The sequence below is a fragment of the Notolepis coatsorum genome (genome assembly GCF_963971535.1).
Source record: "Notolepis coatsorum genome assembly, contig: SCAFFOLD_78, whole genome shotgun sequence".
NCBI lineage: Eukaryota > Metazoa > Chordata > Actinopteri > Aulopiformes > Paralepididae > Notolepis > Notolepis coatsorum.
In genome coordinates, this window is record NW_028174160.1 from 338311 (window position 1) to 354420 (window position 16110).

The window sequence follows — 16110 nt, forward strand, 5'->3', positions numbered from 1 at the left end:
AGCTGTTATATTTCTGCTGCTCCTCTGCCACTATAGAACTGGCACTCAGGTGTTATATTTCTGCTGCTCCTCTGCCACTATATAACTGGCACTCAGGTGTTATATTTCTGCTGCTCCTCTGCCACTATAGAACTGGCACTCAAGTGTTATATTTCTGCTGCTCCTCTGCCACTATAGAGCTGGCACTCAGGTGTTATATTTCTGCTGCTCCTCTGCCACTATAGAGCTGGCACTCAGCTGTTATATTTCTGCTGCTCCTCTGCCACTATAGAACTGGCACTCAGGTGTTATATTTCTGCTGCTCCTCTGCCACTATAGAACTGGCACTCAGGTGTTATATTTCTGCTGCTCCTCTGCCACTATAGAACTGGCACTCATGTGTTATATTTCTGCTGCTCCTCTGCCACTTTAGAACTGGCACTCAGGTGTTATATTTCTGCTGCTCCTCTGCCACTATAGAACTGGCACTCAGGTGTTATATTTCTGCTGCTCCTCTGCCACTATAGAACTGGCACTCAGGTGTTATATTTCTGCTGCTCCTCTGCCACTATAGAACTGGCACTCAGGTGTTATATTTCTGCTGCTCCTCTGCCACTATAGAGCTGGCACTCAGGTGTTATATTTCTGCTGCTCCTCTGCCACTATAGAGCTGGCACTCAGCTGTTATATTTCTGCTGCTCCTCTGCCACTATAGAGCTGGCACTCAGGTGTTATATTTCTGCTGCTCCTCTGCCACTATAGAACTGGCACTCAGGTGTTATATTTCTGCTGCTCCTCTGCCACTTTAGAACTGGCACTCAGGTGTTATATTTCTGCTGCTGGTCTGCTGCTCCTCTGCCACTATAGAACTGGCACTCAGGTGTTATATTTTTGCTGCTCCTCTGCCACTATAGAGCTGGCACTCAGGTGTTATATTTCTGCTGCTCCTCTGCCACTTTAGAACTGGCACTCAGGTGTTATATTTCTGCTGCTGGTCTGCTGCTCCTCTGCCACTATAGAACTGGCACTCAGGTGTTATATTTCGGGGGCTGGTGGCTGGCTCTCAAAGTGAACAAAGGGGGGTACTTAACTTAAGTGCTGCCCCAGAGAGGGGGTCGGGGGCTACTGCCCTCGGGTAAGCTGGGTGAGCCATTAGCTCCCCTGAAGACATGATTTGTGAATTTTTGGGGGGTCTCTAAAATACTGACAATAAATGCTATTTTTGCCATGCATTTCAAAATGTTCTGTAATTTTCTGTATTGTCATCATCGTGTATAATAATAAAATTAGGCTATTTTGATGTATGATTAATGATTTGCGTGTAGTGGCTACTGGGACATAATTCACGGCATTCTAGCTTTTGTGGTGTTTACTACATCACCCATGACCCTTAGCGGGGGATGACGTAGTTAAAGAGAGACAGACGAGTGATAGATGAATGGAAGTGTTGTTTGTGCGACAGTAGCGTGCGTAATAAACTAGTATTTTTGCATCGGAACACGACTCCGTCTACGCTATCATTACTGCATTCCTACATTTGCCTGACGTGATCTTGGACGTATTTCGGAGATTATATCGAACATGTCAACTGAACAACAGAACGCAGATCGCAGAACTTTGAATGCAGTTTCACTCAAGCTGCGCAGAGTGCCAACGCTTGGTTTGCGCAAGCCGAAGCCCAATTCGCTCTCAGGGATATTACCGCGGATGCCACCAAGTACCACTATGTGGTAGCAGCCCTTACGAACTCAACGGCAGCGAGAGTGGTGAGTTTGCTGGAAAACCCACCTACACATGACAAATATGTGACTATAAAAACACGCTCTGAGTTTTTTTTTTTTTTTAGAGCAGGCAACTGCACCTCCTCATCCATCACCCTCAACATAGGGGCCCCCCAGGGCTGTGTTCTGAGTCCCCTCCTCTACTCACTGTACACACATGACTGTGTGGCACAGCGGAACAACAACACAATCATCAAATTTGCTGATGACACAGTAGTGGTGGGCCTGATCTCTGCCAACGACGAGAGGGCCTCACACATTGACAGTGTTGTGAAGAAGGCACGGCAACGCCTCTACTTCCTCAGACACCTAAGGAAGTTCCAAGTCAGTCAGAAGATACTTAAGAACTTCTACTCATGCACAATAGAGAGCATACTGACTGGCAATATCAACTCCTGGTTTGAGAATAGCACCGCACAAGACCGTAGCAGACTACAGAGAGTGGCCCGCTCAGCCGAACGCACAATTGGAGGGGGGCTTCCCACTCTCCAGGGCATTTACAACAAGCGGTGCATGGGCAAGGCTAGGAGAATTATCAAAGACTCGAGCCACCCAAACAACTGCCTCTTTGAACTGCTGTGGTCAGGCAAGCAATACAGGAGTCTCATGGCAAGCACAGAAAGACTCAGAAGAAGCTTCTATCCCCAGGCCATCAGGATGCCCAACGAACAATAACACTATGTAACAACCATCAAATGCACTCACAGCACACACATCCATACGCACACACTCACTTTAAACATACAACTCACTGCAGCACCCACTTTAACCACTTTAGTACACCTAAGCACACTTTATATTTATCGGTAAAGAATTTGCACTACAACCCATACCTCATTACACCTTACTGTAAATTATATTGTACCTAAATTGTACCTCATCCCACTTCTGCTTTGCACTATATAGTATATTGTATGGTAACTCAGTTACTTCTACTCTACATTGAGCATTGTATATATGTATATACTGAACATTTTTGTCTACGTACTTGACTTCTATTTTATACTTGCTATACTTATTTTTATTATCTATTTTTGCCTAGCACAGTCTCTGGAGCGAAACAGAAAGAAGCATTTTGTATAAAAGTATTCTGTACTTCTGTATGACAACTAATAAAGAAACTTGACAAATACATTTTTTGAAAAAATTAGTGCTGTCAAACGATTAAAATATTTAACTCTATTAATCGCATGATTGTCCATAGTTAACTCGCGATTAATCGCAAATTAATCGCATTTTTTTTTTTTTTTTTTTTTACCTTAAAGGGGAACTATCTTATAAATGGCCTTTTTGAGTGTTTAGCATTGTTTCCTAGCTATGTGAACTTATATTAATATGATCTATGTCTCAAAATTCTCATATTGGCGCATTCTTCCAATTCTCCTCTCACAATATTCACCCTCACTGAACTGAGTCATTTGAAAATGTGATGATTTGTGATGTCAGAGAGACACCGCTGCATGTTAATGTTGAGATACAAGATGAGCTGCACACAGTGGTTGGAGCCCAGGCTCAAAACGGCTTAAGATCTTGAGGTAGAAAAATGCTGTTTTTGAGGACTTGATTAGAAATACAAAACAATGAATAAAAAAAATATATATATTACAGAGGTGTTCCATAGACTCACAGGAATTGTGTAAAAGTGCCCAAATAGTGAAAGAAATAGTAAAATAGTTCCCCTTTAAACAGATCTTTTTCAAGTTCCAAGTTTTAATACTCTTATCAACATGCGAGTCAACAAATGCTTGCTTTGTGCAGCCATTTAACACAAAAGGATGACTCTCATGCATTGCAAATTTGCATCAAATTCAAAACAGAGTGATGCACAAAATAACTTAAAAGAAAATAATAATTTAAAACAATGAATAAAGTGTGCATGAAATAATAGGGGAAAGAAAACGTTAGGAACTTGTTACATTCACACACACAAGGGCTGATTAATCACACACCCCCCTCTCTCCCTCACACACACACTCTCCCAGCTCTTTTTCTCTTTTGCCCCTTCCTCATCTCTCTCTCTATATCTCACACACACACACACACACACACACACACACACACACACACACACACACACACACACACACACACACACACACACACACACACACACACACACACACACACACACACACACACACACACACACACACACACACACACACACACTTCAGAAACAAACATAGTATCAATGAGAGCATCAATAATACACCTGAGTGAAGTCTAGTAAAAAAAAAAAAAAAAAAATGTTTTTTTTTTTTTTTTAGTTAATCTTGAGTTAAAAAAATTAGTGGCATTAATAGAATCGGGAGTTAACGCGATATTAACGCGATATATTTGACAGCCTTAGAAAAAATAAAAGATAAAAAAAAATTATCAATATATGTGTATAGTAACAACAGGAAAAAACAAATAAGATAAAAAAACGAAGCAAGGTGCTGTCCAATTGGATGAAGTGGTTGAGATTAACAAACAGAAAACAAAACAAAAACAAACAAACAACAAAACAAAACAACGGGATCTGTGGCTTAAAAGAAAAGAGTCAGGGGTGGGCTACTTTGGAGCGGGGCCGCGTTGCGTGAAGGCAAGTGTGAACAGGTGGGTTTTTAGGTTGGTTTTGAAGAGGTTGATGGTGTCAGAGCCTCGGATGGAGGGCTCCACAGTCTGGGGGCAGCTACAGCGAAAGCTCGGTCTCCCAGTGTGGAACGCCTGGTGCGGGGGATGGTGAGGAGGTCGGAGATGGAGGAGCGGAGGCCTCGTGCTGGAGTGTAGGGGTGGAGTAGGTTGGTCAGGTAGGAGGAGCGGAGGCCTCGTGCTGTAGTGTAGGGGTGGAGTAGGTTGGTCAGGTAGGAAGGGGCCAACCCGTGCAGGGATTTGTAGGTGAGGAGGAGGATCTTGTAGGGGATTCGGTAGTTGATGAGGAGCCAGTGGAGTTTTTGCAGGGTGGGGGTGATGTGCTGCCAGGGTTTGGTGCGCGTGAGGACCCTCGCAGCAGAGTTTTGGACATACTGTAAGCGATCCAGAACCTTCTTGGAGGCACCAAGAAGGATTCCGTTACAGTAGTCGAGGCGGGAAGTGATGAAGGCGTGAATGAGTGTTTCCGCTGAGGTGTCGGAGAGTGAGGGGCGGAGGCGGGAGATGGTTCTGAGGTGGAAGAAGGCGGACCTGGTGACAGACTTGACGTGAGGGTGAAATGAGAGGGTTGAGTCCAGTATTACGCCCAGGTTCCTTACCTCCGTGGAGGGGCAGATGGAGTAGCCATCCACGGAGAGAACAAGGTGGTCGATCTTTTGGAGGAGGGCTGGGGAGGCTACAACTATTAATTCTGTCTTCTTGCCGTTGAGTTGAAGGAAGTTGGTGGTCATCCATGTTTTTATGTCCTGGAGGCAGGCAGTGAGGGAGGGGGGAGGAAGGGGAGCCGAGGGTTTGGTGTGGAGGTAAAGCTGCGTGTCGTCTGCGTAGGAGTGGAAGTGGAGGCCATGTTTCCTTATGATATCACCGAGTGGGAGGAGGTAGACCATAAAAAGGAGTGGACCTAGCACCGAACCCTGGGGAACACCCTGTTTAACAGGTGCTGGAGATGACCTGGACCCCCCGAGGGAAACATACTGCCACCTGTTGGTCAGGTAGGATGTGAACCAGGACAGGGGGGTACCAGTGATGCCAAGCACACTTTCCAGGCGGTCTAGGAGGATTGAGTGTGAGATGGTGTCGAAAGCAGCTGAGAGGTCCAGGAGGATGAGGATGTTGATGTAGCCAGCATCAGCAGCCATGAGGAGGTCATCTGTTACCTTGATCAGGGCGGTGTACATGTGGGTGTGTGTGCAGTGAGTGTAGATGATGGGTTGTTACATGGAGTCGTTGAGCAGCCTGATGGCCTGGGGATAGAAGCTCCTTCTGAGTCTCTCTGTGCTTGCCATGAGACTCCGGTAGCGCTTGCCTGACCGCAGCAGTTCAAAGAGGCAGTTGTTTGGGTGACTAGAGTCTTTATTTATTCTCTTAGCCTTGCTCCTGCAACGCTTGTTATAAATGTCCTGGAGAGTGGGAAGTCCACCTCCTATTGTGCGTTCGGCTGAACGGGCCACTCTCTGTAGTCTGCTGCGGTCTTGTGCAGTGCTATTCCCAAACCAGGAGGTGATGTTACCAGTCAGGATGCTCTCTATTGTGCATGAGTAAAAGTTCTTAACCTCTTAAGCCCGACGAGGTCGGTGCCGGTCCCAAAATGACATCACGTCATAAATCAGTCTCTGTAGACCAGACCTGGGCATTGTACGGCCGGCCCGCGGGATGATTCTGACCGGCCCGCGAAAGATTACATGATAATAAAAAAAAAAAAAAAAAAAAAAAAAATTTTACTTTTTTCTTTTCATGTCAACGTTCACACGCACAATATACACTTAGGAGACATGCTCAGAAGATGTTGGTTCTCTTTGGATCCACCTACATATGTGAACAGACATTCTCAGTCATGACGTTTACCAAGTCCAGGTACAGATCCTCTCTCACTGATGAACATCTGGCAGCTGTGCTTCACATCTCCACCTCAGACATGCAACCTGACTTTGATTGACTTGTTAAAGCTCAACAGAGACTGGATTTCTCACACTGAATGAAAAAAAAAAGAACTGAAGAACACTAAAATGTGGAGATATAACAAGTGAAATGGGACACTTGATATTTTTTTTCTTTTTTTTGCACAGTTCTGAAAACATTAAATGTTTAATATAGGCATGTAAAGTAAAAAAGGCTACAAAACTGGGACACTTTATTTACACAGTTCAGTGACATGTCTTGTTTATTTTTGCTATAAGACGATGTGATGTTTTTAGAAAGCTAAGAAAATCATTGTTTCAATAGTATATGAAACTCAAAATGCCCTTTGTTATTAATGTTTCACATTTTGTTTATCATTTTGGAAATAAATTCTATTTGAATGAATGACATTTTTTAAAGCTAACCTCACCTTTTAATTGCCAAATAATAACATACACTCTTACCAGGGGTCAAAACAATGCCATTTACTGCTTTTTATATAGAAATAAAATGTATATTATGCATAATTGAGTTTGGAATTTTGGCCCGGCCCCCCAACATATTTTCAGTTGCTCATTCGGCCCCCTGGGAAAAATAATTGCCCACCCCTGCTCTAGACTGTCTGACATAATTAGTGTTTTTTTCTTCAAATGTATTCAAGAGTAAACATCATAACCATGTCACAACAGCAGTCATAGTGTATATATTCAGCAATACATTTGTTTACCAATATGTTAAAGTGTTATTAGTGAGATTTTAGTTTTTTAAATATGTTGTTGTGATCGCGGAGATCCGCCATTTTGAATTCGATTTCATTCTCTGTTCTTCATGCACGCCTGGTGATACTAAATCCAAATTCAACTCTGCCATTGGACATAGTAGATTTGGCCCGATCCAGTGTGCAAGTTGGCTATAATAAGGTCATTTATAGGCCTCATATTCTATATTCTATAATAATATTTCAAATTGCATGGGTCCGAATGGCAGAATTCAGTACTGTATCTACAAAACCACAATGTATCAACCACTGACACAATGTATCAACCACTGACACAATGTATCAACCACTGACACAATGTTATCAACCACTGACACAATGTATCAACCACTGACACAATGTTATCAACCACTGACACAATGTATCAACCACTGACACAATGTTATCAACCACTGACACAATGTTATCAACCACTGACACAATGTATCAACCTGCAGATCAGTTGTAGATAAATACGGTGACCGTCTGCTTGGATAACAAAACAATTTTGCGCGTTCAGGCACCACAGAGAATAATGCATCATCATGTACCGTATGTGTACACACTGGTAGATAGGTGTTTTGTATTGTATGTGTACACACTGGTAGATAGGTGTTTTGTATTCTATGTGTACCCACTGGTAGATAGGTGTTTTGTATTGTATGTGTACCCAGTGGTAGATAGGTGTTTTGTATTGTATGTGTACACACTGGTAGATAGGTGTTTTGTATTGTATGTGTACCCAGTGGTAGATAGGTGTTTTGTATTGTATGTGTACACACTGGTAGATAGGTGTTTTGTATTGTATGTGTACACACTGGTAGATAGGTGTTTTGTATTGTATGTGTACACACTGGTAGATAGGTGTTTTGTATTGTATGTGTACACACTGGTAGATAGGTGTTTTGTATGGTATGCGTACACACTGGTAGATAGGTGTTTTGTATTGTATGCGTACACACTGGTAGATAGGTGTTTTGTATTGTATGCGTACCCACTGGTAGATAGGTGTTTTGTATTGTATGCGTACCCAGTGGTAGATAGGTGTTTTGTATTGTATGTGTACCCAGTGGTAGATAGGTGTTTTGTATTGTATGCGTACCCAGTGGTAGATAGGTGTTTTGTATAGTATGTGTACCCAGTGGTAGATAGGTGTTTTGTATTGTATGCGTACCCAGTGGTAGATAGGTGTTTTGTATTGTATGTGTACACACTGGTAGATAGGTGTTTTGTATTGTATGCGTACACACTGGTATATAGGTGTTTTGTATTGTATGCGTACACACTGGTAGATTGGTGTTTTGTATTGTATGTGTACACACTGGTAGATAGGTGTTTTGTATTGTATGCATACCCACTGGTAGATAGGTGTTTTGTATTGTATGTGTACACACTGGTAGATAGGTGTTTTGTATTGTATGCGTACCCACTGGTAGATTGGTGTTTTGTATTGTATGTGTACACACTGGTAGATAGGTGTTTTGTATTGTATGTGTACACACTGGTAGATAGGTGTTTTGTATTGTATGCGTACCCACTGGTAGATAGGTGTTTTGTATTGTATGCGTACCCACTGGTAGATAGGTGTTTTGTATTGTATGTGTACCCAGTGGTAGATAGGTGTTTTGTATTGTATGCGTACCCAGTGGTAGATAGGTGTTTTGTATTGTATGTGTACCCAGTGGTAGATAGGTGTTTTGTATTGTATGCGTACCAACTGGTAGATAGGTGTTTTGTATTGTATGTGTACACACTGGTAGATAGGTGTTTTGTATTGTATGCGTACCCACTGGTATATAGGTGTTTTGTATTGTATCCGTACACACTGGTAGATTGGTGTTTTGTATTGTATGTGTACACACTGGTAGATAGGTGTTTTGTATTGTATGTGTACACACTGGTAGATAGGTGTTTTGTATTGTATGCGTACACACTGGTAGATAGGTGTTTTGTACTGTATGTGTACACACTGGTAGATAGGTGTTTTGTATTGTATGTGTACACACTGGTAGATAGGTGTTTTGTATTGTATGTGTACACACTGGTAGATAGGTGTTTTGTACTGTATGTGTACACACTGGTAGATAGGTGTTTTGTATTGTATGTGTACCCAGTGGTAGATAGGTGTTTTGTATTGAATGTGTACCCAGTGGTAGATAGGTGTTTTGTATTGTATGTGTACACACTGGTAGATAGGTGTTTTGTATTGTATGCGTACCCACTGGTAGATAGGTGTTTTGTATTGTATGCGTACACACTGGTAGATTGGTGTTTTGTATTGTATGTGTACACACTGGTAGATAGGTGTTTTGTATTGTATGCGTACCCACTGGTAGATAGGTGTTTTGTACTGTATGTATACCCACTGGTAGATAGGTGTTTTGTACTGTATGTGTACACACTGGTAGATAGGTGTTTTGTATTGTATGTGTACCCAGTGGTAGATAGGTGTTTTGTATTGTATGTGTACCCAGTGGTAGATAGGTGTTTTGTACTGTATGTGTACACACTGGTAGATAGGTGTTTTGTATTGTATGTGTACCCAGTGGTAGATAGGTGTTTTGTATTGTATGTGTACACACTGGTAGATAGGTGTTTTGTATTGTATGCGTACACACTGGTAGATAGGTGTTTTGTACTGTATGTGTACACACTGGTAGATAGGTGTTTTGTATTGTATGTGTACACACTGGTAGATAGGTGTTTTGTATTGTATGTGTACACACTGGTAGATAGGTGTTTTGTACTGTATGTGTACACACTGGTAGATAGGTGTTTTGTATTGTATGTGTACCCAGTGGTAGATAGGTGTTTTGTATTGTATGTGTACCCAGTGGTAGATAGGTGTTTTGTATTGTATGTGTACACACTGGTAGATAGGTGTTTTGTATTGTATGCGTACCCACTGGTAGATAGGTGTTTTGTATTGTATGCGTACACACTGGTAGATTGGTGTTTTGTATTGTATGTGTACACACTGGTAGATAGGTGTTTTGTATTGTATGCGTACCCACTGGTAGATAGGTGTTTTGTACTGTATGTATACCCACTGGTAGATAGGTGTTTTGTACTGTATGTGTACACACTGGTAGATAGGTGTTTTGTATTGTATGTGTACCCAGTGGTAGATAGGTGTTTTGTATTGTATGTGTACCCAGTGGTAGATAGGTGTTTTGTACTGTATGTGTACACACTGGTAGATAGGTGTTTTGTATTGTATGTGTACCCAGTGGTAGATAGGTGTTTTGTATTGTATGTGTACACACTGGTAGATAGGTGTTTTGTATTGTATGTGTACACACTGGTAGATAGGTGTTTTGTATTGTATGTGTACCCAGTGGTAGATAGGTGTTTTGTACTGTATGTGTACACACTGGTATAGGTGTTTTGTATTGTATGTGTACACACTGGTAGATAGGTGTTTTGTATTGTATGTGTACCCAGTGGTAGATAGGTGTTTTGTACTGTATGTGTACACACTGGTAGATAGGTGTTTTGTACTGTATGTGTACCCACTGGTAGATAGGTGTTTTGTACTATATGTGTACACACTGGTAGATAGGTGTTTTGTATTGTATGCGTACCCACTGGTAGATAGGTGTTTTGTATTGTATGTGTACACACTGGTAGATAGGTGTTTTGTATTGTATGTGTACACACTGGTAGATAGGTGTTTTGTATTCTATGTGTACCCACTGGTAGATAGGTGTTTTGTATTGTATGTGTACCCAGTGGTAGATAGGTGTTTTGTATTGTATGTGTACACACTGGTAGATAGGTGTTTTGTATTGTATGTGTACACACTGGTAGATAGGTGTTTTGTATTGTATGCGTACCCAGTGGTAGATATGTGTTTTGTATTGTATATGTACCCAGTGGTAGATAGGTGTTTTGTACTGTATGTGTACACACTGGTAGATAGGTGTTTTGTATTGTATGTGTACCCAGTGGTAGATAGGTGTTTTGTATTGTATGTGTACCCAGTGGTAGATAGGTGTTTTGTACTGTATGTGTACACACTGGTATATGTGTTTTGTATTGTATGTGTACACACTGGTAGATAGGTGTTTTGTATTGTATGTGTACCCAGTGGTAGATAGGTGTTTTGTACTGTATGTGTACACACTGGTAGATAGGTGTTTTGTACTGTATGTGTACCCACTGGTAGATAGGTGTTTTGTACTGTATGTGTACACACTGGTAGATAGGTGTTTTGTATTGTATGCGTACCCACTGGTAGATAGGTGTTTTGTATTGTATGTGTACACACTGGTAGATAGGTGTTTTGTATTGTATGTGTACACACTGGTAGATAGGTGTTTTGTATTCTATGTGTACCCACTGGTAGATAGGTGTTTTGTATTGTATGTGTACCCAGTGGTAGATAGGTGTTTTGTATTGTATGTGTACACACTGGTAGATAGGTGTTTTGTATTGTATGCGTACCCACTGGTAGATAGGTGTTTTGTATTGTATGCGTACACACTGGTAGATTGGTGTTTTGTATTGTATGTGTACACACTGGTAGATAGGTGTTTTGTATTGTATGCGTACCCACTGGTAGATAGGTGTTTTGTACTGTATGTATACCCACTGGTAGATAGGTGTTTTGTACTGTATGTGTACACACTGGTAGATAGGTGTTTTGTATTGTATGTGTACCCAGTGGTAGATAGGTGTTTTGTATTGTATGTGTACCCAGTGGTAGATAGGTGTTTTGTACTGTATGTGTACACACTGGTAGATAGGTGTTTTGTATTGTATGTGTACCCAGTGGTAGATAGGTGTTTTGTATTGTATGTGTACACACTGGTAGATAGGTGTTTTGTATTGTATGTGTACACACTGGTAGATAGGTGTTTTGTATTGTATGTGTACCCAGTGGTAGATAGGTGTTTTGTACTGTATGTGTACACACTGGTATAGGTGTTTTGTATTGTATGTGTACACACTGGTAGATAGGTGTTTTGTATTGTATGTGTACCCAGTGGTAGATAGGTGTTTTGTACTGTATGTGTACACACTGGTAGATAGGTGTTTTGTACTGTATGTGTACCCACTGGTAGATAGGTGTTTTGTACTATATGTGTACACACTGGTAGATAGGTGTTTTGTATTGTATGCGTACCCACTGGTAGATAGGTGTTTTGTATTGTATGTGTACACACTGGTAGATAGGTGTTTTGTATTGTATGTGTACACACTGGTAGATAGGTGTTTTGTATTCTATGTGTACCCACTGGTAGATAGGTGTTTTGTATTGTATGTGTACCCAGTGGTAGATAGGTGTTTTGTATTGTATGTGTACACACTGGTAGATAGGTGTTTTGTATTGTATGTGTACACACTGGTAGATAGGTGTTTTGTATTGTATGCGTACCCAGTGGTAGATATGTGTTTTGTATTGTATATGTACCCAGTGGTAGATAGGTGTTTTGTACTGTATGTGTACACACTGGTAGATAGGTGTTTTGTATTGTATGTGTACCCAGTGGTAGATAGGTGTTTTGTATTGTATGTGTACCCAGTGGTAGATAGGTGTTTTGTACTGTATGTGTACACACTGGTATATGTGTTTTGTATTGTATGTGTACACACTGGTAGATAGGTGTTTTGTATTGTATGTGTACCCAGTGGTAGATAGGTGTTTTGTACTGTATGTGTACACACTGGTAGATAGGTGTTTTGTACTGTATGTGTACCCACTGGTAGATAGGTGTTTTGTACTGTATGTGTACACACTGGTAGATAGGTGTTTTGTATTGTATGCGTACCCACTGGTAGATAGGTGTTTTGTATTGTATGTGTACACACTGGTAGATAGGTGTTTTGTATTGTATGTGTACACACTGGTAGATAGGTGTTTTGTATTCTATGTGTACCCACTGGTAGATAGGTGTTTTGTATTGTATGTGTACCCAGTGGTAGATAGGTGTTTTGTATTGTATGTGTACACACTGGTAGATAGGTGTTTTGTATTGTATGTGTACACACTGGTAGATAGGTGTTTTGTATTGTATGCGTACCCAGTGGTAGATAGGTGTTTTGTATTGTATGTGTACCCAGTGGTAGATAGGTGTTTTGTATTGTATGTGTACACACTGGTAGATAGGTGTTTTGCATTGTATGTGTACCCAGTGGTAGATAGGTGTTTTGTATTGTATGTGTACACACTGGCAGATAGGTGTTTTGTATTGTATGCGTACACACTGGTAGATAGGTGTTTTGTACTGTATGTGTACACACTGGTAGATAGGTGTTTTGTATTGTATGTGTACACACTGGTAGATAGGTGTTTTGTATTGTATGTGTACACACTGGTAGATAGGTGTTTTGTACTGTATGTGTACACACTGGTAGATAGGTGTTTTGTATTGTATGTGTACCCAGTGGTAGATAGGTGTTTTGTATTGTATGTGTACCCAGTGGTAGATAGGTGTTTTGTATTGTATGTGTACACACTGGTAGATAAGTGTTTTGTATTGTATGCGTACCCACTGGTAGATATGTGTTTTGTATTGTATGCGTACACACTGGTAGATTGGTGTTTTGTATTGTATGTGTACACACTGGTAGATAGGTGTTTTGTATTGTATGCGTACCCACTGGTAGATAGGTGTTTTGTACTGTATGTATACCCACTGGTAGATAGGTGTTTTGTACTGTATGTGTACACACTGGTAGATAGGTGTTTTGTATTGTATGTGTACCCAGTGGTAGATAGGTGTTTTGTATTGTATGTGTACCCAGTGGTAGATAGGTGTTTTGTACTGTATGTGTACCCACTGGTAGATAGGTGTTTTGTACTGTATGTGTACCCACTGGTAGATAGGTGTTTTGTACTGTATGTGTACACACTGGTAGATAGGTGTTTTGTATTGTATGCGTACCCACTGGTAGATAGGTGTTTTGTATTGTATGTGTACACACTGGTAGATAGGTGTTTTGTATTGTATGTGTACACACTGGTAGATATGTGTTTTGTATTCTATGTGTACCCACTGGTAGATAGGTGTTTTGTATTGTATGTGTACCCAGTGGTAGATAGGTGTTTTGTATTGTATGTGTACACACTGGTAGATATGTGTTTTGTATTGTATGTATACCCAGTGGTAGATAGGTGTTTTGTATTGTATGCGTACCCAGTGGTAGATAGGTGTTTTGTATTGTATGTGTACACACTGGTAGATATGTGTTTTGTATTGTATGTGTACACACTGGTAGATAGGTGTTTTGTATTGTATGTGTACACACTGGTAGATAGGTGTTTTGTACTGTATGTGTACACACTGGTAGATAGGTGTTTTGTATTGTATGTGTACCCAGTGGTAGATAGTTGTTTTGTATTGTATGTGTACCCAGTGGTAGATAGGTGTTTTGTATTGTATGTGTACACACTGGTAGATAGGTGTTTTGTATTGTATGCGTACCCACTGGTAGATAGGTGTTTTGTATTGTATGCGTACCCACTGGTAGATAGGTGTTTTGTACTAGATAGATAGATACTTTATTAATCCCCTTGGGGAAATTCAGGGTATCTCGCAGCTCACATAGCATACAGACATTTGACCATTCCCAAACAGTAGTTACACATTATGTCTGTATCATGAATTAAAATAAGTACATGATAAAATTCAATCAAATCATACCCATCAATATTAAAATTAAAATTAAAATAGGAGCGTGATTAGATAAAAGCAGGTGTATAAAAACAGGTGTAAAAACAGATGTAAAAACAGGTGTAAAAACAGGTGTAAAAACAGGTGTAACTATAATACGCTGTTGTACAGTCTGATGGCTGTGGGGACAAAGGACCTCCTGTGTATGTAGACCCACTGGTAGATAGGTGTTTTGTACTGTATGTGTACACACTGGTAGATAGGTGTTTTGTATTGTATGTGTACCCAGTGGTAGATAGGTGTTTTGTATTGTATGTGTACCCAGTGGTAGATAGGTGTTTTGTATTGTATGTGTACACACTGGTAGATAGGTGTTTTGTATTGTATGTGTACACACTGGTAGATAGGTGTTTTGTATTGTATGTGTACCCAGTGGTAGATAGGTGTTTTGTACTGTATGTGTACACACTGGTATAGGTGTTTTGTATTGTATGTGTACACACTGGTAGATAGGTGTTTTGTACTGTATGTGTACACACTGGTAGATAGGTGTTTTGTATTGTATGTGTACCCAGTGGTAGATAGGTGTTTTGTATTGTATGTGTACCCAGTGGTAGATAGGTGTTTTGTACTGTATGTGTACACACTGGTATATGTGTTTTGTATTGTATGTGTACACACTGGTAGATAGGTGTTTTGTATTGTATGTGTACCCAGTGGTAGATAGGTGTTTTGTACTGTATGTGTACACACTGGTAGATAGGTGTTTTGTACTGTATGTGTACCCACTGGTAGATAGGTGTTTTGTACTGTATGTGTACACACTGGTAGATAGGTGTTTTGTATTGTATGCGTACCCACTGGTAGATAGGTGTTTTGTATTGTATGTGTACACACTGGTAGATAGGTGTTTTGTATTGTATGTGTACACACTGGTAGATAGGTGTTTTGTATTCTATGTGTACCCACTGGTAGATAGGTGTTTTGTATTGTATGTGTACCCAGTGGTAGATAGGTGTTTTGTATTGTATGTGTACACACTGGTAGATAGGTGTTTTGTATTGTATGTGTACACACTGGTAGATAGGTGTTTTGTATTGTATGCGTACCCAGTGGTAGATAGGTGTTTTGTATTGTATGTGTACCCAGTGGTAGATAGGTGTTTTGTATTGTATGTGTACACACTGGTAGATAGGTGTTTTGCATTGTATGTGTACCCAGTGGTAGATAGGTGTTTTGTATTGTATGTGTACACACTGGCAGATAGGTGTTTTGTATTGTATGCGTACACACTGGTAGATAGGTGTTTTGTACTGTATGTGTACACACTGGTAGATAGGTGTTTTGTATTGTATGTGTACACACTGGTAGATAGGTGTTTTGTATTGTATGTGTACACACTGGTAGATAGGTGTTTTGTACTGTATGTGTACACACTGGT